The 21949-nt window shown below is 38.0% G+C and overlaps 1 protein-coding gene across 1 annotated transcript in view; it reads right to left on the bottom strand.

Annotated features, from left to right (window-relative positions):
• The window catches only part of LRRC7 (leucine rich repeat containing 7), a 506342-nt gene extending 485004 nt beyond the window's left edge, over positions 1–21338 (bottom strand). The window contains exon 1 of the mRNA XM_027114043.1: positions 19913–21338. The gene's annotated coding sequence lies outside the window, so the exon portion shown is untranslated. The remainder of the gene's footprint in view (positions 1–19912) is intronic.
• Between the last annotated feature and the right edge of the window lie 611 nt (positions 21339–21949).

The raw sequence follows: 21949 nt of genomic DNA, 5'->3' as shown, positions 1-21949 counted from the left end.
GGAACCAAAGGCACTACCTTATAAAATATATAAGGTAAACAATGGAACAGTTTGCTAATTAAAAATTCTAGAAAGATATATATTTTGGTAATAGTTCATGTAGTTCTTCCTGAATTCACTGGTGGCTGAAGGTGTCATTCTGACAAGGTCAGTGGCCCTCATTTAACTGGCTGCAAGTGTTTTATCACATATTGCACTTCTAAGAATGTTAACTGTGATTGCCCACAATTTATTCTTGACATCTGCAGGCTTTTCCAAAGCCTCTCTTTTTTGTGTTTATGGTGCAGATGAGTATCAACATCATAGACATTTCCATGTGTGATGGGAATTATCTTCATAATAGTGACTTAATTTACAAATATATAAATTATGTTTAAGATATAGACTATCATCTTTTCAAAGGCTTTATATTTCGTCTAGCCTGATCTATGCAAATGGTAAATATATCCCTGGAAAAAAAATAACTACAACATTCTACAACGTGAACTTTTCCTTATGCAATAAAACTTCCTGTTTCTATCTTTTCAACAAAAGAGAAAATTACTTTTTAGTCTATAAATTGTTCATGCTTCCCTTTCTCCTCTTAATTTGGCACAAAGACCTTTAATTAATATATATGTAATATAATATTACATATAATTTTATTTTTTCCTAAAAATCATATTTGCTCACAGAGTCAGTGAGCATTACATAAGGAAAAAAATTATAGCATGCCTAGATGAGTTCCTGAAATGACAGTAGGTCTTTAATAAATGTTAGCTTTCTTCTTCTCCTTTTACTCCATTTGTACGTGTATTCATTTTGAAGCATTTTTATAAACGTCCAAGATAAAACAGTTTGAAGGATAAGAAAGATAAAACTGTACATGAGTATAGCAGTTCCCACTCAATAAACATGTATGGAACACTTTGTATGGCATTGTGCAGTGCCGAAAGAGAATGTGGTGGCAGAGGTTTTCCACCGGAAGTGAGCACTCATTTGAAAGATGAAAGTAGACTAGGAGTTAACCAGGTGAAGAGAGCAGTTAATGAGAACAGCACAGGAAAAGACCCTAAGGTTGTAGGAAACAGGCCTGTTCGAGGCACTGAAAAAGGACCAACATTTTTGGACACGTAGGAAGTCAAGTTGGAGTGTGGGTAACAGGCAGACTTGAGGGACTTGCAGAAAAAACTTTGGATTTTGGTCTTTGTCCCAAAACAAATGGCAAATTAATAAACTGTTTTCACTGGAGAGGAGATAAGGTGACTTGATTTGCATGTCCAAAGTATTACTAAGGCAACACTGTGCTTGATACTTTTTCTTACATAAATTATTTAATCATCACAACAGTTATGTGAAATGAGTAGTATTATGTTTGTTTCAAGGGTGAGTAAATTATGACGTGAGAATTAAAAATAACTTTCCTAAGTTTTTACCCAGCAAAAAAGTAACAGAAAAATGTTTAAACCCATATATTTGATTTGACTACAATTCAACTACTCATATCACTAAACCACAGAGGGCAGCAAAATAAAATTTTGACAGACATTTGATAAAATAAAAATTTAAGGCCAGGACGGCAGAAGGCAAGAGAGTAATATAGGTTAGCCAACAAAGGTAATAAGAATTCCATGTCTTCTAAAATAGAAGAGCCCCAAAATACCCTCAAATATTTCTGTCATATAGGATAGTAGAGAAATGAAATTCTGAGGAAATAATCATTCTGTTCCCCTTTGCCTCTGAAGCTTTTTTTTGCTGATCTGCTTGGAGTTCACTTTCATAAAAACTATAACCAGTCACAACAGGATATTTAGGATGAGGGAATTAAGTGATCCCAAGCTCTGACAAAATCTAAAACCAAAGCCAAAGCCAAAACTAATGCCAAAACCAAAGAGCTATATTCAGCAAAATGAGTAAGTCTTTCCAACTGCCTCAGATTATCCTGGAGTCGTGTTTTCTCTACTATTTTGCTTATTTAGCTGAGCACAGAAGACACTCATTAAGAGGTAACGCTGGCAGTCCCAAATACCTTCCTGTCCTGCAGAGGCCTCGAATATACACTGATAATTTGGTGTGATAAAGTGAAACCCTCTGGGAGTTACCCCTCTGTCAATCGAAGGAAAAAAAAAAAGGAAGAGCTAATGCAATGCAATCCTGGACCATAAGACAGTTCAAATGACTTTGCTGAACTCTAATTCTGTCGGTAACCTGTAACTGAAAATAAATAATGTCTATATTTTCTTAAAATTTCCCCAGTTGGGGGTAAAATGTTTTTCTGTTAAAATAGAAAGTGAGAAACTATAAAATAATTATATTTTAGCATGATAATTCTTGAATATAAAACATAGTGATTTTCAAACACAGCAACCTTACTTGCCTCTGTTTTATGCATTGGAGTTTTTCGTACTGTTTCACTTGATAAAAACGTTTCATGGGCTTCCCTGGTGGCGCAGTGGTTAAGAATCCACCTGCCAACACAGGGGACACGGGTTTGAGCCCTGGTCTGGAAAGGTCCCACATGCCGCGCAGCAACTAAGCCCGTGCACCACATCTACTGAAGCCCATGCACCCTAGAGCCCGTGCTCTGCAACAAGAGAAGCCACCGCAATGAGAAGCCCGTGCACCGCAACGAAGAGTAGCCCCTGATTGTCACAACTAGAGAAAGCCTGTGCACAGCAATAAAGTCAGGTGGTTTCAAAAGAACACCAAAGAAGTTTAAACATAAATGCTCTTACATATTTACTTCTGAATAATTTATTTTAATTATAAATACATCCAATTTTAAGGATTCCATCTAACAGAAAAAAATAAAACTTTCTTTGTGAAAATACGATTCATGAAATAAATAATGGTCACAAACCACAGTGCTAGATAAAGTAGGCCTGAATAAAAATAAAATATATAAGGTTTTGAACATTAAAAGGAATTTCAGATTATAGCTTTATCAGTTGATAGTTAACTATCAGTTATCTGAGAGTTCCAAAGTACTATTCTTAAAATCTAAATCACTCCACAGATCCTCCAGACTTTCATAAAAGAATAAAATTTTACTTCATAACTAAGCTTCAGTGTTTGAAAACATAAATTCTGTTCCCCTAAGCTAAAACTGAGTTATTATTTATCTAAATTTCAAGATGAATGTTATTTTTTCAAAGTGCCCCATGGTAGGATAATAGCTATGCTAGGGAAATAGCAGGGCATAGTCCAAGTAATTTATTTGAGAAATTTATAAAATACATTTGAACTCAAAGAAAAAAAATCAAAATATATACACAAGTAGTACTGTATTAAACAGATCTGCATGCTGGCCAGGATAAAAGGGGGAAAAAACAAAAGCAAAAACAAAGAAGACAACTAAGAGAACTCACAGTTGATATCCACTGCCTCTATTATCTTTGGTGCCAATCCACTTGAAGGCAGTTCTGTTATGGTAGGAAAACTCTTTTCAAGCATAAATGCTAAGAATGCTACCCAAGCCATAAGCAATGATTTGAAAAGACTCAGAGTTCCTAACAGCATCACTGAGCCTTGATTATAGTTATATGATTTGTTTTAGCCAATGGAATGTGAATGGACATAAAATACGCTATGTGTGAGCAGAAGCTTTCACTGAACTTGAGTGGGTCGGTTTGGCCTCTTGTTCCTGTCCTCTACCAGAAGAACAACACATCCCAGGTAACGGTACTCCTTCAGCCTGGAGACTGGAATGAGAAGACTGGGTGAACAGAGCAATGCAGAGTTGCTGCTGTAAGTGAGAAATAAATGTTTGTGGTTGTAAGCCACTGAAATGTTTTGGTATCTTTAGTTACCACTGCAAATGCTAACTGGAAGAAGGGGTAAAATAATATTTTACTCAGTTAGCCCACAAATTGTTGGTTACTTGCAGCTGAACATATTCCTAAATAATATATCCATAATATGTACATAAATAAAAGATTATCACTTTACTTACATATGCACTCTCTGGGCAGCAATTTACAATGTGTCTGAACTGACAGAACTTAGCATCAGAAAATTATAAATGTGAAGGCCTAAAGGAAAGGGACCACACAGGGGATAACTTGCAAATGTGTGTGGCCTTGCCCAGAGAAGTATGCAGCATGGATACCAGGGTAGTTACAGGGCTACAAGAGGATAGGAAGTACTTGAGATGGGCTGCTTAAAACAAACTATACCAACAGTTAGCAGCCTTCTGTTCATCTCAGGCAACCAAATGTAAAAGGACCAGAAGTAAATTGCTCTTTCCAAACTTTAAAGCATAACAGAAAGAGGTAGAAGAAATTAGTATTTGAAAGGAATGGATACACATTCATGTTTTCTTTTCATGCCAGAGAATAATTAGAAGAAAAGCAAGAGAGCAATATCAAGTGAGTCACTCTAATGCATACTCAATTATCATTTATTTGAAAACTTTTTTTCTTAAAAAGAGGCTTTAATTATTTTGCCCACAAAAGTATTCGCTACATTTCCAGTAATTTTATATAGGGATGTTTAGCTTTATAAGCTGAAGCTCTGATTCATGCTTCCTCAATATCTCAGTCAGTTGCTCAGTTTCCTTAATATTAGTGTCAATGTTCTAGTTACGCTTGAATAGATTAGCTCCCTATCCAGGATTCTTCAGACAATAAATTGTACCTCCATGTGTCCAGTTGTTCCTGTCAGAAATCTTGAAATAATCCTTGATACCATACTTATTATCTCTAGCCCTTTCCCACTATCAATTCAGCAAAGAATACAAGAGGTTCTACAAGGCATACCCACTTCTATCCACCTGTGCATTTCCATGACCAAAATCCTAGCACAAGATACCTTAATATCTTGCCCAACCTACTGTAAACATCTCCTAATTTAAAAATCCCTACTTCCTCTCTGACCTTCTGGTAATGCATTTTAAACAAAGCAGCTCAAGTGATCACTTAAAAATATCAATCAGTTCACACCACTCTTCTGTTTAAAATTACTTAATGACTTCACATAGGATGTAGAATAAAAATCTTATATTCTTAACTGGGTCAATAAATTCTGAGATGATCTGGTTCATGCCTGTCTCATATTAATGCCAGTCTCTCCTTGCTCCCTAATATTCAGCCACACTGGCCTCTTTCCCACTACACTGCCCTCCAATGCACCACCTTCTTCTGATTTAGAGTCTTTGCATACACCATTTGCCCAGCCTGGAATTCTCTTTCTCCCTCTCTTTGCCTGGCTAACTCCTATCATCTAAGATGTCTTACTTAAATATCAGTTCATCAGAGATGCTACTTCTCCTGCTCAGATCCCTATTACATTCACTCTCAGTACCTTGGTCTTTTCCTTCGTAGCTCTTATCATAACTTGAAGTTTTATATTCCTAGAGTGATTAGTTGTTTAATGTCTGCCTACCCCATTAGGCTATAAGTGCCATGAAAACAGGGGTCACATGTGTAATCAGCCTTGTCTAGCACAGGGCATGGCACAGAGTAACAGCACAATAAATATTCAGAATGGATGAATGAATAAATGCATGAACATGGGTAAAATGTATTAAACTGAGAAAATGTTGCAGATTCTAGTAGATTTGGTAGAGTTTTTTATTATAAGTATTGTCCCAACAAGCTACAGAATGATAAAATATGTATCTCGCTGGTTTCTTCAATTTGTTCACAAATCAGAGGAGCTGCTTCTGTGTTGTATGTACAAGAACGATGGCAGAGTTCTTAGACTTTAGGTGTATCAAAATATGTGTGAACACACAATTATAAACTAAGAAAGTCAAAGTGCTTCAAACATATAAAATTTTCTCAATTAGACTGATCTTTGTCTCTTTTAAATATAGCTTTTTAAATTACTAAAATTTTAATTACACATAAAACAGAATACATTTTTTTATACAGCAGGTTCTTATTAATTACCTATTTTATACATATTAGTGTATATATGTCAAGCCCAATCTCCCAGTTCATCCCACCACCACTCCCCACCCCTCGACAACTGCTTTCCCCCCACTTTGTGTCCATATGTTTGTTCTCTACATCTGTGTCTATATTTCTGCCTTGCAAACTGGTTCATCTGTACCATTTTTCTAGATTCCACATATATGCATTAATATATAATATTTGTTTTTCTCTTTCTGACTTACTTCACTCTGTATGCGGTCTCTAGGTCCATCCACATCTCTACAAATGACCCAATTTCATTCCTTTTTATGGCTGAGTAATATTCCATTGTATATATGTGCTACATCTTCTTTATCCATTCATCTCTCGATGGACATTTAGGTTGGTTCCATGTCCAGGCTATTGTATATAGTGCTGCAATGAACATTGGGGTGCATGTGTCTGTTTGAATGACAGTCTTCTCTGGGTATATGCCCAGTAGTGGGATTGCTGGGTCATATGGTAATTCTATTCTTAGTTTTTTAAGAAACCTCCATATGGTTCTCCATAATGGCTGTATCAATTTACATTCCCACCAACAGTGCAAGAGGGTTGCTTTTCTCCACACCCTCTCCACCATTTGTTGTTTGTAGATTTTCTGATAATGGCCATTCTGACTGGTGTGAGGTGATACCTCATTGTAGTTGTGATTTGCATTTCTCTAATAATTAGTGATGTTGAGCATCTTTTCATGTGCCTCTTGGCCATCTGTATGTCTTCTCTGGATAGATGTCTATTTAGGACTTCTGCCCATTTTTTGATTGGGTTGTTTGTTTTGTTAACATTCAGCTGCATGAGCTGTTTATATATTTTGGAGATTAATCCTTTGTCCATTGATTTGTTTGCAAATATTTTCTCCCATTCTCAGGAATGTCTTTTCATCTTGTTTATAGTTTCTTTTGTTGTGCAAAAGCTTTTAAGTTTCATTAGGTCCCATTTGATTATTTTTGTTTTTATTTCCATTACTCTAGGAGGTAGGTCAAAAAAGATCTTGCTGTGATTTATGTCAAAGAATGTTCTTCCTGTGTTTTCCTCTAACAGTTTTATAGTATCTGGTCTTACAATTAGATCTTTAATCCATTTGGAATTTATTTTTGTTTATGGTGTTAGGGAGTGTTCTCATTTCATTCTTTTACATGTAGCTGTCCAGTTTTCCCAGCACCACTTATTGAAAAGACTGTCTTTTCTCCATTGTATATCCTTGCCTCCTTTGTCATAGATTAGTTGACCATAGGTGCATGGGTGTATCTCTGGGCTTTCTATCCTGTTCCATTGATCTATATTTCTGTTTTTGTGCCAATACCATAGTGTCTTGATTACTGTAGCTTTGTAGTATAGTCTGAAGTCAGGGAGTCTGATTCCTCCAGCTCCGTTTTTTTACCCTCAAGATTGCTTTGGCTATTCAGGGTCATTTGTGTCTCCATGCAAATTTTAAGAATTTTTGTTCTAGTTCTGTAAAAAATGCCATTGGTAATTTGATAGGGAGTGCACTGAATCTGTAGATTGCTTTGTGTAGTATAGTCATTTTAACAATATTGATTCTTCCAATCCAAGAACATGGTATATCTCTCCATTTGTGTCATCTTTGATTTCTTTCATCAGTGTCTTATACTTTTCTGAGTACAGGTCTTTTACCTACTTAGTTGGGTTTATTCCTAGTTATTGTTTTCTTTTTGTTGCAATGGTGAATGGGATTGTTTCCTCAATTTCTCTTTCTGATTTTTTGTTGTTAGTGTATAGGAATGTAAGAGATTTCTGTGCATTAATTTTGTATCCTGCAACTTTCCAAATTCATTGATTAGCTCTAATAGTTTTCTGGTAGCATCTTTAGGATTCTCTATGTATGGTAGCATGTCATCTGCAAACAGTGACAGTTTTACTTCTTCTTTTCCCACTTGTATTCCTTTTATTTCTTCTTCTTCTCTGATTGCTGTGGCTAGGACTTCCAAAAGTATGCTGAATGATGGTGGCAAGAGTGGATATCCTTGTCTTCTTCCTGATCTTAGAGGAAATGCTTTCAGTTTTTCACCATTGAGAATGATGTTTGCTGTGGGTTTGTCATATATGGCCTTTATTATGTTGAGGAAAGTTCCCTCTATGCCCACTTTCTGGAGAGTTTTTATCATAAATGGATGTTGAATTTTGTCAAAAGCTTTTTCTGCATCTATTGAGATGATCATATGGTTTTTATTCTTCAATTTGTTAATATGGTCTATCACATCGATCAATTTGTGTATAGTGAAGAATCCTTGCATCCCTGGGATAAATCCCACTTGAGCATGGTGTATGATCCTTTTAATGTGTTATTGGATTCTGTCTGCTAGTATTTTGTTGAGGATTTTTGCATCTATAATCATCAGTGATATTGGTCTGTAGTTTTCTTTTTTACAGAAATATAGATCAATGGAAAAGGACAGAAAGCCCAGGGTGATGGTGGCCTAGTAGAATGAGTTTGGGAGTGTTCCTTCCTCTGAAATTCTTTGGAAGAGTTTGAGAAGGATGGGTGTTAGCTCTTCTCTAAATGTTTGCTAGAATTCACCTTTGAAGCCATCTGGTGCTGGACTTTTGTGAAGTTGGAAGATTTTTAATCACAGTTTCAATTTCATTAGTTGTGATTGGTCTGTTCATATTTTCCATTTCTTCCTGCTTCAGTTTTGGAAGGTTATATCTTTCTAAGAGTTTGTCCATTTCTTCCAGGTTGTCCATTTTATTGGCATAGAGTTGCTTGTAGTAGTCTCTTATGATGCTTTGTATTTCTGCAGTGTCCATTGCAACTTCTCCTTTTTCATTTCTAATTTTATTGATTTGAGTCCTCTCCCTCTTTTTTCTTGATGAGTCTGGCTAAAGGTTTATCAATTTTTTTAAACTTCTCAAAGAACCAGCTTTTAGTTTTATTGATCTTTGCTATTGTTTTCTTCATTTCTATTTCATTTATTTCTGCTCTGATTTTTATGATTTCTTTCCTTCTACTAACTTGGGGTTTTGTTTGTTTTTCTTTCTGTAGTTCCTTTAGGTGTAAGGTTAAATTTGTCTTATTTCTTGAGGTAGGATTGTATTGCTATAAACTTCCCTCTTAGAACTGCTTTTGCTACATCCCATAGGTTTTGGATCATCGTGTTTTCATTGCCATTTGTCTCTAGGTATTTTTTTATTTCATTTTTGATTTCTTCAGTGATTTCTTGGGTATTTAGGAATTATTCTTTAGCCTCCATGTGTTTGTGTTTTTTACATTTTTTTCCCTGTAATTGATTTTTAATTTCATAGCGTTGTGGTCGGGAAAGATGCTTTATATGATTTCAATTTTCTTAAATTTACCAAGGCTTGATTTGTGACCCAAGATGTGATCCATCCTGGAGAATCTTCTGTGTGTACTTGAGAAGGAGGTGTAATCTGCTGTTTTCGGATGGAATGTCCTATATCTCAATTAAATCTATCTGGTCTATTGTGTCATCCAAAGCTTGTGTTTCCTTATTAATTTTCTGTTTGGATGATCTGTCCATTGGTGTAAGTGAGGTGTTAAAGTTCCCCAGTATTATTGTGTTACTGTCGATTTCCTCTTTTATAGCTGTTAGCATTTGCCTTATGTATTGAGGTACTCCTATGTTAGGTACATATATATTTTTAATTGTTATATCTTCTCCTTGGATTGATCCATTGATCATTATGTAGTGTCCTTCCTTGACTCTTGTAACTGTCTTATTTTAAAGTCTTTTATCTGATATGAGTATTGCTACCCCAGCTTTCTTTTGATTTCCATTTGCATGGAATCTCTTTTTCCATACCCTCACTTTCAGTTTGTATGTGTCCCTAGGTCTGAAGTGGGTCTCTTGTAGACAGAATATAAATGGGAATTGAATACAATTTTATATTAAACTGTAAACTAGAGGTATGTCCATATAACAGCCCTGTAATTGTGACACCATAAACTGGACATCAGGATTCTTTCACTAGAATTTCACTCAGTGAATTTGAAAGGAAGGAAAGTCTAGGTTACCTTGAGTAACAAACACTCCCCCAAATCTTAACACAACAATACATTCACTCTTGTTCATGCTACATGTTGAAAGGGATGACTTTATTTAATGTAATTGTTCAGGTGTCAGGCTGATGGAGGCCCCATCATGACAAATATGTCTGTAATTGCTGTATCAGGAGAAGAGCAAATAGTGCACTAGGTCATAAATACTTCTACTCAAGAGATACTCCTCACTTTTAGCTCCTATTGCATTGGCCAAATTAAGTCACATGTCAGCCTAACTTCAAAGAGGGACTGGGGACTTAAATCCTATGATGTTCTCAAAAAGCAAAGAGAAGAAGAAATCCAGAGGAACCACACTAAAAGCTGCCAGAGTCAGAGACATTCAGAGGCATAAATGAAACCATTCATTCACACAACATGCATTTTTTCTGCACTATGCTGTGAACTAGTATGCTAGGAATAAAAATCAAGTGAGCCACTATACATGTGCTAGTTTTGGAGACAACCAGTTAAACAATTATTTAAGGATGCTAAGAATGATACATATTCACATTTTGAAGAATCCCCAAAAGACCAACTTACAGTGATCTTGGGTGATCACACAAATCACACAATTTAAAGCTTTGATCTTTTTTAAAAATATAATCAAAGCACTCTAAAGTTTCATTAAAGTATATTAATAGTCATATATATTTCATTTAACTAAGCATTCTAAAAAGAATGTACCAACTTAACAGTGATCTTTACTCAGCTTAAGGGTAAATTTCTTACATGTCTCAGATCCAGAGGAGAGTGTAAAACCTTTCAAGTAACATCATAGGGTTTTTTGTTGCCTTCCTTCTCAGTGTAAATACTGGAAGCTATTACATTACTTTTTATAATGTGAGCCCATCTGACTATAATTCTTGACTCTCAATAAAATGTCCTACTTTTTATACCAAAAATATACTATTTTATCCATTGTTAAACAAAAATATTAAAAATATTAAGGACATTTAAGACAAGAAAATATTCATCCATATTTCCAGAATCCAAATTCAATTTTCTTTTTTCTGCATTCCTATCTATCTTTCACACATTATAATACAAAGAAATTCTACTTGGAAAAAGGAGAAGAAGATTAAGAATATATTCCATTCTAAAAATCGTGGATAACTTTACACATGCAAAGAAGACATGTACTCTTGAGCTTTGGGGCTGTCCTTGTCACATGCAGAGCCAAAAGGGGTGACAAGTGCATCCCCAAGACTGTGTGCAAAGAGACTGATGTTATTCCACTAGCAGTCACTATTACACCATGTATTCACAGCTGAATTTATGCTAATTAACAAAGAGTAGAGAAGATATATACCTTGCCAACTGTTCCAGGAGACAAGGGCCCTTGGCCTGGCTCAGAGGGTGTATTTAGGATAGGATGCATAGAGAATGTACCTAGGACTAAGAGCTTGACATATATACAATTATATTTAGGAAAAGCAGACATTAAACACTGTTTGTACAAACCATGCTTTAACATTTTACTCACCAGCACATTTTAGACTTTAAGATAAATGCATTCTCAATTACCCATCTCCCTAGTTTTTCCAATATATTTTCGTAAATGAGCATGTACCCCATCTGTTAATTCATATATTTATTAACTATTAATAACTATATTTAGTAACTATATTAATAACTATATTTACTAATAAACCTTATTTTCTTCATAATTTTTATATAGAAAATAAATATACGTTGCAGTTCTAGTAGTTTCTGTACCAAAGTACAAAGAATACATCACCTTTGCACCTTTCCCCTTGTTCATATCCCACTTTGGTATCCACTATGTTTGAGTTTCAGCAGCTTGCTTTTATTCTGCAGGAAGTAAATCTTAGTTATATCGAGATAGAAAAAGCAAGTAAGCAAGTAAATAAGCAAGCTAGCAAGCAAGGAATCAAATGCAAAAAATCCCTTACTCCTTGTAGTACCTGTCTAAATAACGTCTCTTTAAATAGCATTAGATCATTTGAAAGACAAAACAAGCATTATTATGGAGGTAATTCAAACCCTGGACCGGTAAAGGTTGACTTCTTGTCTTACCTTTAACACCTAGTCTTAGGATATTCAGATTTTGTCATATAAAATGGTATGTGGGATTATATTCACAGATACAGAAATATGTTCCATTCTATCACACCCACGAGTCCCAGAACAGTACACTGAAAGCTGGCATGAATAAGAACCATTCCACAAATGAAAAGCAGAGCTAACGTTCTGATATGTAATGAACTAATTTAGTCACCATATTTTTTCTTCAATTTTAAACATTAATGCTACACTAAGAAGTATTCATTTTTCCTTTAAAAATGGTTATGATATGTGGCTATGCAGGTAGTCTTGTTAAGTAAATACTTTTGTGTGTAGATATTTCTGTATGCCATTATTTATAAGCCAAATACATATTTTAAGAGATGTACATCATCATTTCAAAAATGTTTTATAATTGTTGCTAATATGTTTTGGTAGTAGGTTAGAAAACATCTTAAGTTTCCCAGTAACTGAAGATTCTAGATAAAATGTATTCAGAATTTTAGTATTAGAGAAAACATTAAATGAGAAACATTTGTTTCAATTTGTCTCATGAAAGAACAGAGAATTCCCTTCTTTAAAGTCATAACAGTCATAACATAACAGATAAGTAAGTAGATATTTAGCAGTAAGAGGAAATTTATTATTTCAAAGGACCCTCCAAAATATAACTTTGTAATGCAAAAAAAAAATAACAGAAATGAGTATGTTTTTAGAAATTTCAACTATATCATATTTTATTTTCCTGATAAAAATGTTTTCCTAATCAATATTCAAGGCAATATTTTATAGAAAGGTCTAACCTCACTTTAAATAATTCTTGTTTTCTGGTAAGAAAAATCATTGATTATCCTTAACGAAATTAGCAAATTCAGAAGAAAATTCATTTATTTAAAAGGAATTGAACTTTTCTCCATCATCTAATATTTAGTTGGCATTATTCTAAATAGATCAATAATTTAAAAGAACATTTTAATTTTCATTAAAAAGGCTGTAGTATCCAAACTTAGAATACTTTAATATTAGTGAAATTAATTCCATATTTCTTAAATAATGGTACCTTTTTAAAAATAGAATACTTAACAGATGGTAAATTTATAGAATTAAACTGCCTAGATAGTCAAATCAAAGTGGAAAGATAAGGCAATTGTCCAAAAATCTTAGGCTAAATAAAAACTCAGTCCAAAATTCAAGCCAAAAATGAAATGAGAAAGAAATGTATTTTGGGTGGGTCATCATGTTGGCTGACTTCATTAACTGAATTTAGTAGACTAAGATTTTCATCCTTATTTCCCTTTGCTAAGGTGTAAAATTTCCAGAAGTTCCAAGGGTGTGGTTTTAGTGGCTGAGGTTGGAAGCCAAGAGATCTGGTTCTATTTATGTTTCTCTCACTAACAGATGTGTGACCTTGTACAAGAAAGCACACTTATCTGGGCTTAGTTTCCTCTTTTGTAAAATAAGACCCTCTAAAGTCTTTTAACTCTCAGAAATGTTATGAACTCATGAAATAGTAAGATGACAGCTATGTGAGAGTATGTATTATAAAACAGAGCAATTACAGCTGTATGTGTATGTGTGTGGTATGCTCAATGTTCAACAATATGGTATCACCCTAAGGATATTGCTAATATTTAACAATCACTCGAAGTTTAAATAGGTATTTGATTTAATTATAATAGCTTTTATAATTGTCTTAAGAAATTAATCACACTTGAAGTAGGGAAGAAAATTTTTTTCATGTCTTGTGTTACACCAACTCAGAATAACACCAGAATAAATATTCAATGTGATGCCAGTGCTAAGAATATGTGGTCGGAGGTACATCTCCGTTCTAATGACTCTGTAAGATGCCTACTCATGGTAAGAACTGCAATGGTGAATGCATTAGATGCAGAAAACCTAATAAGTTAATATTCAAGAAGTCTAATTATTTGCACTTTTAAATTATTTTAGTTACACCATTTGTGTCATATTAATTCTTCAAATTCAGCTGACACATTTTAGCTTTGTATCCATTACTTACCTTTTTAGTACAGCAAAGGTCTTCATAACATTTAGGCACTATCTCAGTAAGGTTCATTTCTTGCCTCTCCTTCCATTACCACATAATTTGATAATGCAGACAGCCATCTATAAAATATTTTGCCACTATACAAACCTATATTTATCTCTTTTAGTATAATAATAGCATAAAAGCCTGTAATTTTTTTTTCTTGGGGAATTAAATCAAATGCTCTCTTAGACTGTTTTACCCATCTTTTCCTCTGCTAGCTCTGTATTCCACAGTACTGCCTCCTTTTCTTTCTCCCTGTGAAAATCTCATAATGATAGTACTTACACTATCAGTATTTTTCTTTTCAGGTCACCTACCTCTTTTGTTTACCTGAAACCTACAGCATCTCACTTGTTCTCATACTATTTTACCTCTTGAAGAGCACAAAATTTAATTCTCTCCATCTGAACATACACACACACACACACACACACACACACACACCACACACACTTACACATATATCCTGCCATTCTCTTGCTCTTAACAAATTTGTTATGCTACCACCTTGGGCCTGGGATCACCATCACCTGAGGTTAAACATGCTCTCAACCTACTGAACTTCATGTAGAGTAAAAGTACCCTGGCACAACTGAAGAAACTGCATCTTTAAGAAGCCAGTAAATGAAGTCTTTAAACAATGTTAAGCATCTACGCTAGTGTTAAAATATTTAAATATATCATGTCAATGCTAATATAAATTTCACTACTTCATCTCTGGTAACTACTGTTGCTTTCATGTTTATTAAAGTGAAATAATATTTTTCTACAGAGATTTTAAGTAATTTATCAAGCAGTGAACAGTACAGTGAAAGTGAGTATATGCAGGAAATCCTTTGGGTTATTAAATTTATTTAATAATTTTTCCATGTGTCATTGAATGACAAATGATAATTTTTCTGTTATGGTTAATAATTTACATAGCATATATGATACCTCTCCAGAGGTTTATATATCAAATCACAATTTCAAAGTAGATATGACAGCTATTGACTCAAAATTGCTTTACTGAAAACTTCCTTAATGTACTTTTATATGACAGATTCTAATAGTTTATTAAATGTTTCTGTCATGAATTAATTATGTCAGGAAGATAAGCAGCAGTATCTTCTGTACCAATATTAAATGGTGGTCACAAAAGTAATATGGTGCATTATTGCCAAATATGTTGATCACTTTGAAAAGTTGTTTCAAAATATTAAGTTTTTTTAATTCATTAGGAAATAATTCAATGATCTACAGATTTCTGTCATCTAACAAGCAACAATTTTTGCCTGTGAAGGAGAAGGCATAGGATGGAGAAAATGGTACAGAAGCCAAATCTGGGTTTAAATCATCACCTTGTAGCTATGTGACATGGACGTATCACTTCTGTCTTTGAACCTAAATTTTCTAATCTTTCAAATGGTGAGAATAATGCTTCTTAAAGGATTATTTTGAAATAAGGCACCTGACTCATGGTAGGTCTTTAGGAGCTGGTAGCTGTTACTATAATTATGCACTATGGTAAGAGAAGCCAGATGACAAGGGATGGTTCCTGACCACAAAAGGTCAAGAATTTTAAGCATATCACTTAATTCCAAGATAGGAAATAAACATATTTAACTATTTAAATGGCATACCTTAAAAACATACTATGCCATCACGACATATAACCACACACACACACACACACACACACACACACACATTACTATAGAAAACCTCATTTGTACCAAAAAGTTTATGTTGCACTCTTCTAAAATGTACCATTTTGTCTATTATTTGCTATGTACTAGAATTATAAATTAGCAATTATTACTACTTCTATTTTATAGCATTAAAAGAGGCTGGTTTGTATTACCAGGATCACATGTTAATTCTGGAAGTACCTATGGTTTTCTTAATCCTCTTTCACTACCTCAGGATAATTCACTAGAGTATTTTCTATAAAAACATGGATATTTCTAATGATTCAAGCCCTATTCACAAAACCTGGCTAAAAACTTCATAAAGGAAAAATATTACTGTTTTGTGGCCATCATTTTTCAAACATTGTTGATTTATAGTACCACTTTGAAATTTGAGTTTTCATTGACAATTCACGAATCAGTATTTTAACATATATACAAAACCTACCATCTAGGCATCTCCTTTCTGATTTTGTGGTTCCTCAGAGTAGAATTTAATAGCTACACTATATGGTCAAATTGCTATTTTAATCTTAAAATTCCAATTTTTAATCCTTAGACATTAAAAACCCTCCACTGAATACTGATGTAGTAAACAGCTTCAAAGTAAAAATGTCAAGGTTCTCAGAAGATCCTAGAATCATCTTCTATATGTCCTTCCTTGAAGATATGAATTACTTAATGGTCATTTGGCTTGGCACAAACTAAAGGTCTGTTCTGTGTCACAGATGTGAATTAACGTTTCCCCCAAAGCCATCTTGCCAATTCACGTGACTGACTAGACCCAGCCAAAACAGAATATGGATGATACTCTACAAAGCAGCCATTCTTACTGGAGAGACCAAAGTACTCCAAGTAATGTCTTTTATTGGTTATGTGGTTGTTATAAATTATTATACTCAGTGAATAGCATATATTCTCTAATGAAGAATTTTCCAAAAATTATGAAATAATTATGTGAAGGAAAAAGAATGGAATATGGATCCAGAAATAACTCAGATGGTAATTTATCAACAGTTGGTTATTCTTTGTGCACTCTGTTAATTTGGATATGAAATGAAATTATAATATCATGGAATGAGGGATCCAGCCTTACACTGGGACAACAGTCATCAGAAGATAAAATTATAGTAAAAATAGGTGTAATTTTGATACATCAATGAAAACATAACTTATCTTCAAATTTTCAACTGTTTTATTTATTTTTTCAACTATTTTTAAAAGGTGGATATTTTAAGTCATGATTAAAGAAACTAGGTTTTTATATCAAGTATTACCATGTACTATGAACTGCAAATGAGAGAGATCTAAGAAATACCCCTGAGAATTAACACCATGTGGATAATACAGTCACTTAATGATTTCATAATTGATAAAAATTCATAGTGATATTAATCTGTATCTTTGCAATATTTTTAATTCAAAAGCACGCAAAAATACAGATGTACAAAAGCACTTTAAGCTATGTTCTATATTTTATAGAGGAAGCAGAAAAATTAAAAACTTACAAACAAAAGTGGAATGAGATTTTAATTAAGAAAATTTTAATGCCAGACTAAAGCAGCACTAAAATTCGGAATAAAACATGGCTACTGTAACTGAAGCAGGTTTATTTCTTTAAGAAGTGCTTTCTAATTCTGAAGCTGCATATGTGCAGGCACACGTGATGGGGAATGTAAGGGTTGCCATGGTAAGTACACATCTTTTCTTGGGCAGTCAAGTATTTTTAAAACTGTATAAAGAACTCTCACTTCATAATATGTCATGGAAATTGACTCTGCTTTCCCTACCAACACATATTAGTATGATGCAATGCAGCACAGGACAGAAATAGCCCACATTTCTAAAAACTTCAGCCCATTAAGATCGCTTATAACACATGGAGTGAAAATGAAATAAGAAATCTCCAAGTCAGGGAACTAATTAAATGGTGGGTCTAGAACAAGTTCTACCTCCATTAAATTAATAAATAATCACAACCCAGGACATTCCACATGCCTGATACACTCCCCGGGAGTCCAAAACGCAAACAGCGCTAAACACCATCCTCAATATACTTTAGTCATATGACTTACTTTTAAGGAAAATTAAAATCATTCCTACAGCCCTACTTTCTCATTCTTTCCCGGTGCGATCAATGGTTTCCAAGAAGCAGGGATGTGACTCTTATCTACTGTCTTTTGCACAAAATCTCGTGGTGCTTCTCTTAAGAGTCTGTGAAGTCAGTTCAAGACGCCTGGATGGAGGCGTGACACTTGGACTGGGGAGGTGGCAGAATCTTTTGAGAAACGCAGCAGGTTCTGAGGCGCTAGAGAACCCACGTGTGCAGGGGCTGGAGAACTTTTCCGCCACGTCTCCCGGAAGGAATGCCTCACTTTTAAATAGGGTCTAGCTGGGGCGAGGGGCGGGGGTGGGTGGAGGGTGGGCAGTAAAAGAGGAGAGGTGGGCGGCAGAGCAGAAGGTTCAAACCCTTCACAGGTATCTACTCGTGCTTCTCCACATTCTATTCTCGCCCCCTTCAACTTTATTATTTCTCCTTCTTAAAGGAGGACTTAAGCAACAGGGATGCCGAGCATCTCATAGGCTCAGCCTGGAACAAAGAAAATCGAGTTCCTAATACTGTATCGCTCCTGTTGGAGATCACGTGCCCTGCTTTCACTGGAATGCACTCTTCTCGCCCACGCTATAAAATCTCTACTGTGCTCAGAAATTTTACCCAGGTTAAAATATGCTCACATACAAATTGCTTTTCATCTACCAAGAGAACCACATTTCAATGTAAACAGGTACACATCTTTACGTGGTGACCCAGTTACCACTGCAGGTAAATTCAGAAGTGTATTGGGAAAGTAATGGAAAAGAGCAGGTGGAGGACCTTTTATATCTCACTGAGCCTACACCCCTTACCCCCCATACACACACCTTTTCTAATTTCTTTTGAAGGACAACTTCGAAAGGAACGTGGGAGTCGTGGGAGTCTCAGATGGTTCCTTCCTGAAGCCGATTCCCGGGAGTTGTGAAAGTGACCCTTCCCTTCTCTGCCTGGCGCTGCGCCCTCTCGCCCAGCCCGCTCGCTTTGTGACTTGATGGGGAGGAGACAGTGAGGGAGAGGGCGGAGGCGGGTCCTTTATGCAGCCCTGATGGGCAAGAAGTAGTATAATGAAGCAATTCTGCAGCCATCTCCGTTATTATTAAGTCACATTCTTTTTAAAGGCATTCTGTACAAGCCGCATTCCCTCACCCCCATTCTTGACTCTGCAAACTGTAAGGCAGGACACCCTGTGGCAGCCAATTGAGTTGTCCGTGAGCTAAGGTGCTATGGTTATCGTAATGTTAATGTGCTTCCCTCCCTCTTTCCACGTAGGATCTGAAACTAGTCCTGCATCATTAATGACTCTAAGAGGAGGATGCTAGATGCTGAAGGGGGCTCAGCACTGGGATTGGGAATAGAGCTGGCTCACCAGCTTCGCCGTGCAACACAAAGAAGATGTGTGGGTAGGAGTTATCTAGCTTAGGGGGAAGGAGACAACGCTTTTCCTGACTCCCAGGGAGAAAGCTTTCGCTCCATCGCTCCCCCAGTTCTTTCGGTCTTCCAGTCTCTCATACTCCTTCTTCCCCTTCATCCCCTCCCCAAAACCCCACCCGTTCCCTTTAATCCCCAAAGGCATAAAGATTTTCTAATTGTATTTTTCAAACAAATAGACATCAAACAGGAATACTACAGCTTCTAAGATAAAGGGACAAACGCGACCTGCCACAAGTGTGTGTGTGTGTGTGTGTGTGTGTGTGTGTGTGTGTGTGTGTGAGGGGGGGGAGAGGGAGAGAGAGAGAGAATATCAAACGAGCGCTTCATCCTTCAGACACCTCCAGGAAAAAACTGACTGGAGATACCCAAGATAATAAAGAACTAAGATCAACCTCAGCTCAACCAACGGTCCCAGCACCAGGACCCCAATCTAGCTCTTTACCTTTCCTTTTTGCAATATGTAACCCTTTAAGTTCAGCCCAGGCCGCTCGGCGCTCCCCTGCACCCGCACAGCTAGCACCCCATTCTAAATGCCCCGCAACCTACCACCTCCCCGCCGCCTCCGCGGGCCACCGCGCAAGCAGCTCCCAGAGGGCGCTGAAGGCTCCGGTCCTCCCACCCCCGCCCCCGTCGGCCACCCGGGTCCCACACCTCGGGCGCTGTGGCTGTCGCGGCGAGGCCCCCGCAACCCCCTTGGCCACAGAGCGATAGTGTCCTACTCACATCACCGGCGGGAGAAACTGCCCATGAGGTTCCGGAGAGAGTGAATCGTGCAGCTGCCAAGGGTTATTCCTTAAAGTGTTCGGGGGTCCGCAGTGGAGTGGGCACGAGGTTCCTCGGAGGAGAGGAGCGGTGAAGGAGGAGAAGAGGAGAAAGAGGGGATTCCAGGCAGGTGCCACGTTAGACCATGATGCCCGTGCCCTTCAGGTGGACACCTGGAGAGGTTCCGGCGGGAAGCAGCCGAGGGGAAGCCCGAAGCGCTGGCGGGGGAGGCAGGAGCGCATCCACTGCCCAGCTTCCGCCTGCCCTGCGCGCCGCGCTAGCGACCGCAGCAGAAGAGGCAGCGGCGGTGGCGGAGGCGCAGCTCCCTCCCCACCCCCAGAAGGCTCCACAGACAATGAATCCTGGGCGGAGAAGATCCGAGCAGAAAAGGCGAATCTTGCACCCAACTCCGTAACACCCCCTGCCCGCTGCCGCGCCTCTCCTGGGCGAGGATCCCCGGGGACCGGGGCGCAGCGGGCGGTTCGGAGGGGCAGTGCGCTCCCGCGGCTGCAGGCGGCGGCCGAGTGGGCGGTTGCAGGTCCCTCCGGCGAGAACCCGCTGCCCAGGGGCTGAGTGTCCGTAGCTTCGAGCCCAGGGTTCGCCCGGAGTGGGGTCCTCCTCGGTGCAGTGGCTCGGTGAACAGGTGCCAGGATTGGCAGGCGAGGAGGCGCTGCTCCTGGCTCTTGGCTGTGTCTCCGTGCTCTCCCCGCCCCCTCTCTTTTTTCCCACCCCCTTTTCCGACGACACCAGCTGCAGCTGCTTCAAAGTGTAAAAAATGTCAAGGAGATTTTCCAGCAATAGGGGAGGGGGTGACCACGTTCACAGCCCTCGGCCTCTTTTTGAGATCCTCGCCTGCCCCTCTGACCTCCACTCGGGCTTCCCCAAATTGTGAGAAGAAAAATCCCAGTCCGGCGGAGAATTGAAATGGTCGCCTTCTCCCGGCTCCGGCACAGGCTGTTGTTAGAGAACGGGACAACAGGCCGAGCTCTCTGGGTTCTTTCAGTCGCCCGCCGTGCGCCAGGCAGGTACCCGAGGCACGGCGCCGGGCAGCGCTGGGCCGCCGGTTCCTCCCGTTGCCGGACCGGCCCGTGGCGCTCGGGCGGCGCGGCGTCCTGCAGCGCGGGCGACTCCGCCGCACCAGCGCGCCCGGGCCTCTGCGCCTTCCAGAGCTCCCCTGCACCCGCACCGGCTCGGTGACGCTGCGCTCGTGGCTCCGCAGGCTGCCGCTCCTGCTATCTCAGCAAAGAGGCGGCTGGGAGCGCCTCCTCGGGGTTTCCTCCCCCGCCCGCCTTTCCCGCTGCAGGTTGTTGTCTGCCAAGGAGAAAAGTCTCTGCTAGCGGGTCGGTCGCTTCACGTCAGTCAAGGCAACGACCTTTGTGCCTGCTCTCACGTTCCCTTCTCTTTCTGGGGCCAGGGTTGCTGCCCTGGGAGTGCGCAAAATAAGAAGGGGTTTTCTAACTATCCTTCGTGTTTTCACCGCCACGCCTCCTGCCATGAACACACACTCTCACACTCACACACACTCATATGCTTCCTCACGTAAAAGCACACACAGACACTTTATTCTCTCACACTTGTCTTTAAACTCTCATAAGCAGCAATATGTTAAGAAACATATTGACGAAGCTGGTACTATATTTAGACTTCTCTTTTATTCTCTAAACCCATTGGGTCAATTCTCTCTTTAAAATAAGATTTATTATCCTGGAATCACCTATTTTTTTTCTTTTCCTGGAATATAGGCTATACGCTTTTTGTTTCCTCATTATAAGAAAGGATTTCCCTTTAGTTCTCTACATCGCGAATACAGGCAGATGTCATGGTATTCATTTACCACTCTGGGGTGGATGCAAACTCACAGTTTACTAAAAAGAAAATGCATTTGCTCATATTCTTGGATTTGCAATGCTAAAATCATCAAGGTCAAAAATCATCTTTTCTGGCTGTTAAGGATTGTCTAGGAAGAGACTTTGGAGATTGACACCTAATCTGCAGAGT

This window comes from Aethalodelphis obliquidens, unplaced genomic scaffold (assembly GCF_003676395.1).
Source record: "Aethalodelphis obliquidens isolate GAN/ISIS:26980383/991018 unplaced genomic scaffold, ASM367639v1 scaffold13, whole genome shotgun sequence".
Classification (NCBI taxonomy): Eukaryota; Metazoa; Chordata; class Mammalia; order Artiodactyla; family Delphinidae; genus Aethalodelphis; species Aethalodelphis obliquidens.
This window is presented reverse-complemented; position numbering and strand designations above follow the sequence as displayed.